This window comes from Polistes canadensis, unplaced genomic scaffold, assembly GCF_001313835.1.
Source record: "Polistes canadensis isolate GaletaPanama2010 unplaced genomic scaffold, ASM131383v1 scaffold_314, whole genome shotgun sequence".
NCBI lineage: Eukaryota > Metazoa > Arthropoda > Insecta > Hymenoptera > Vespidae > Polistes > Polistes canadensis.
Window position 1 is genome coordinate 27,938 of NW_014569861.1, and position 5,017 is coordinate 32,954.

General features: G+C 35.6%; 1 pseudogene; it reads right to left on the bottom strand.

The window, feature by feature from the left end:
- Positions 1-1,120: 1,120 nt before the first annotated feature.
- Positions 1,121-4,572, bottom strand: LOC106791523 (annotated as a pseudogene).
- Positions 4,573-5,017: the final 445 nt, after the last annotated feature.

Genomic DNA, 5,017 nt, shown 5'->3' on the forward strand with positions numbered 1-5,017 from the left:
GTCTAATGATCTGAACGATTTGCGTGCCCTTACATCTGGTCATTTTGTAATTGGAGATTCGTTTTCGAGTCTGCCAGAGGACGAGTAAGTACAAGAATGTATCATCCGGGCGTCTATCTCTACGAATATCTGTCTAAATGTAATATATTCTTCACCTGCGATAATTAACCAGTTAAGTGTGTTTGACGACTATATCCGTCATGGAAGAATGGCAGAATTTTGTGTTTTGACGGCTATATCCGTCATGCGTAAAATTTTGATACAATTTGATATTTAAATTGTAATTATGGCGAAAACTAAATTATATTCGTAAATATTAATATGTTTAGAATGTTTAGGGGTCAGGACAAAATTTGGTAAAAACTAACAGCACCTTGGGATTTTCCCGTCGATTTAACGTCAATATACGCGCCATGAGCCTTTTCGCTCGCGTTGTAAAAATCGTGCATTTCCAATGGTTTTCCGTCACCCGCTACGTTGTGCGCGAACCTTATCTCCTCGAAGCATTGGGGAGAGAGAAAGCGAATTGCGCAAGTTGATTAGTCGAGAAGGGATACGCGTTGTTGGATGTGGTAGAGGTATTCGCGGGAGACAGTCGCCTCGATGTAGCGTCAGCACGCACCAAACGGTGCAATCTGTGCGTTCACGAACACCTTTTTTGCGATTGCGACGGTACGAGTTTCGTTTCGCCGTGATAAAAGGCTTGAAAAAAATCAACACGGTTATTATTTAACGGACGTGTTGCTAGAAAGTGCAGTAAGTTGAAGCAAATATGTCCACAGCTATCGGTAGCAAAAGACCTGGTAGTCCACAAAGCCCTACCCGTTATTCAAGATTACAAGAAATGAAAGATCTACAAAATCTGAACAATCGGCTCGCATATTATATTGACAAAGTGCGGCATCTCAGAGCGGAAAATTCCAGACTTAAGCGGCAAGTGCATACTACGAAGGAAACAACTACACGCGTGATTTTCAATGAAAAGTCTATGTATTTGTGGAAATTGTCCGATACTAGAAAATTGTTGAATAATACTGCCAAGGAACGAGCCATACTTGAGATTAATACCAAACGATTACGGGATACCAGCGAAGAACTTAAAAATAAGTGAGTATATTTATTCTGATTTTTCGTTCAATCGTTAGTAAATACGTTCGTTCTCACGTAGATTTTCCAAGTCCCTAAAAAAATATGTTTCTATTAATATTTGCACGGAATAATATAGGCAAATCTGTATAAAAGAGCAAATATTTTATTACCGAATTCTCGCGTTCAAAGCATTAAAGGCCTCAAACTCGTTGATTCTTTGCTTCAAAATATCAATTCCTGGTCGCGTTTGTCTCAATTCCTTGATAGTTGTACTGGCTGCATCGCTATTACATTGAGCATGTGAAGTCAAGTTTTTAATCTTATTTTCATACAACATTGCAATCTCTTCGCGATTTTTTTTGCACAAATTGCATTTGTGCCTCATACTGGTCACGCAATTCTTGTAACGATTGTTGTAATTTAGCTTCATATTGTTCGGCCAATCTTCCGTCTATCTCGGAGATTTCAACCTAAATAAAATATATAAACGTAAGAGATTATTAATAGAAAAATAAACAAGAAAAATGATGTGAAATAAATCTTCGAAAAATATATTATAAATAGAAACGTACCTGTCGCCTCGAACGCATTTCGGTATGTTCCTGTTCATAAACTTGATCTTCTTTGAGACTGAACTTTGAATATGATATATAAATCTTACACGCTGTAATGTTTCTTCCTCCAGATGATGACGGGTATCGTTCAAAGCTGCGTTCAAACGTTCGTTCTCATTTTCCAATTCTCTATTCTTATCCGTAATTTTTTCACGCGTAATTTGATTTTGAGTTAATTGAGATTTCAAATCATTGATTCTCGCTACGTACAAACTCAAATTTCTTTCGGCTATCTGCAAATCCTCTGTCTTTTTCTTCAATCTGTAATAATACATTAAATATGAATGTAATAATCAATGAAGTTTACCATCTCATTTGCAAAGAAACTTCTAAGAAATGCATTTCTCCTAGTCCCGTAATTTCTAATTAGATACCGGGAAGCTGATCCTAAAATAAAAGTGCCTTCCAGAAGAAGGAAACTCGAAATATCACACTTCCCCATTATTCTCAACTAAGATACCTCCTATCTCTCACTCATTTTAAATTAGATCAAACGTAAGAATTAAGAAAATTATTGAGTTCTTTCCTTTTTTTCCTATTTCAAAATAATACATTTCATTCATATTTTCAAACTCATTATTTTCTTGATTTAACTATAGTACCGCAGGAAATTACAAACCACAATTTATTATCAAACTTTTTTACTTTGAATTATTCTAAGAAGCAGCAAATAAGATATTGAACAAGAATGATTTAATTGCGTTAATCTTATTGTTACCAACAATGTTGCTCGATGTCGAATCTGCTTCAAATGTGTTTAAAACAAGTCAAAATATACGAGCAAAGGTTAGCAGAGTATTTCCCATTATTCGTAAATAAAAGTAAAGAAGTCTTTCTTAAAGTAAGAAAATAAAAAAAAACATGCTTGTAGTGTACGTGATCTTAAGCACGTCGATCATGATATCCGTTGCTATTTGCGATGGTGCGAAGTGGAGATTTCTAACGAAAAAGTAGTTTAAGGTGACATAAGCAGGAAAGAAAAGACAACAACAAGGTATTTCTAGATTAAGGCGAAAATGCTTCTCAATCTACAGAACTATTTCTAGAATAAGTAAAGATGTTTTCCTGATAGGTAAAGCTACAAGAAATGTTGTCCTCCGTTGTTATGATATGAAGGAATGAGAGAGTATGTGTGCATGCGTGTGTACGTGTGTTTAGCGTCGATGAAGAAATAAGCGATGTAAGACAAAAGCGAATATAAATATACATATAGGAGAAAGCGTGTATGTGTACACGAATTTCTATTATCTATTTTGATTATTCTCTTTTCTGTACGAGCAAGGTTAGAGGATTGTTTTTTTTCCATCGACGGTTTACCTATTTCGGTATTGGCTCTTGTTCGAATAATGTAACTAGTGTCGTTATTAACCCTTTGCATTCGAGAGCTCCAGAGCAGAGCAATTTAAAATTTGTCTTCAAACTCGAGGGCTTCGCTACGGAGACAATGCAAATAATTTTCAGTTTTTAACATAAGAACAAAAACAAATCGTAAAAACTAGTTGTAGGATGTTAAACCGTTGGTGACAAATGACGAATGCGTCAGGGTTGCGGTATCATTACCTTACATGTGAAGATGATTTTTTCACTATAATCGCTTTGAGTTGCTAGTAATATGAATGAAAAGAAACTTCGAGAGCAATGGGTTAACTATTTTAAGAGGTGGGATGTTGTTAATTTCCATGATCAAAGCTTTTTTGTCATGGGCTTGAACACGCGGTTACCCGTGTTACCGGTTGAACGTATATTAACATACGTTACAATGTATCGTAATGTAAGCGGTAAATAAACATGTCCGTATTTACTAACGATTGAACGAAAAATCAGAATAAATATACTCACTTATTTTTAAGTTCTTCGCTGGTATCCCGTAATCGTTTGGTATTAATCTCAAGTATGGCTCGTTCCTTGGCAGTATTATTCAACAATTTTCTAGTATCGGACAATTTCCACAAATACATAGACTTTTCATTGAAAATCACGCGTGTAGTTGTTTCCTTCGTAGTATGCACTTGCCGCTTAAGTCTGGAATTTTCCGCTCTGAGATGCCGCACTTTGTCAATATAATATGCGAGCCGATTGTTCAGATTTTGTAGATCTTTCATTTCTTGTAATCTTGAATAACGGGTAGGGCTTTGTGGACTACCAGGTCTTTTGCTACCGATAGCTGTGGACATATTTGCTTCAACTTACTGCACTTTCTAGCAACACGTCCGTTAAATAATAACCGTGTTGATTTTTTTCAAGCCTTTTATCACGGCGAAACGAAACTCGTACCGTCGCAATCGCAAAAAAGGTGTTCGTGAACGCACAGATTGCACCGTTTGGTGCGTGCTGACGCTACATCGAGGCGACTGTCTCCCGCGAGTACCTCTACCACATCCAACAACGCGTATCCCTTCTCGACTAATCAACTTGCGCAATTCGCTTTCTCTCTCCCAAATGCTTCTTTACGAACGCTGTTCACTTGAGGATTTTTCTTTTGTTAGCGCTGATCTCATATCATCGTCCCTTCCAAATGCCCATAATTCGCTCTGATTGGCCAACGCTCAGCCATCAATGCCGGTTCACTCCTTCGTTTTGTTTCTCCCTACTTCTCTCTATATTACAATCGTATTAACAGCGTTCTACAGGTTAGAACTTTGGCTAATAATTCCAACAATTTCATTCACACGTTTTATAACGATTAAAACTTAAACATTGTCGTATTTTTTTATTTATTTGTTAAAAAGTCTCTTGTTTCTGTTATCGTTTAGGTTCTTTCTTTTTGCTCAACTAATAACAGAACAGAATTTTTACATTGCAGCAGCAAAAAGACAACGTCCTACGGCGCACGCATCGTATTAAATTTTAATTGGAGCTGGGGTGTACACTTCCGATCTTTGAATTTTTCTAATAATTCATTTCATTCGTTAGAAAAAACATGGATGATTTCCCATTTGTTACATGGTAGAAATACTATGTGTATACGAAGTAAAGAATAACATTTTTAATATTAAAAATTACACTTTGCACAATGTACTGGAAATCAAAATTTGTAGTCTATTACATTAATTGAATATTTGGGTGCAAGGTTAATAATAACCATTACTAAGAAGGTACATTATATAAATAAATATTCTATCATGATATATTTAATAACCAATAGTAACAAAGGTAGGTGTCTCTCGTATGTACTTGTCGCAACTGAACAGCACTCTTTATTGTATGGTACAAGCTTGAATTCGTATATATAACGTTGTATATAATATATGTGTGTGTATACATATATACATACATATATATGTTCTTGAAAAATTTCTTTATACCTTAACAAT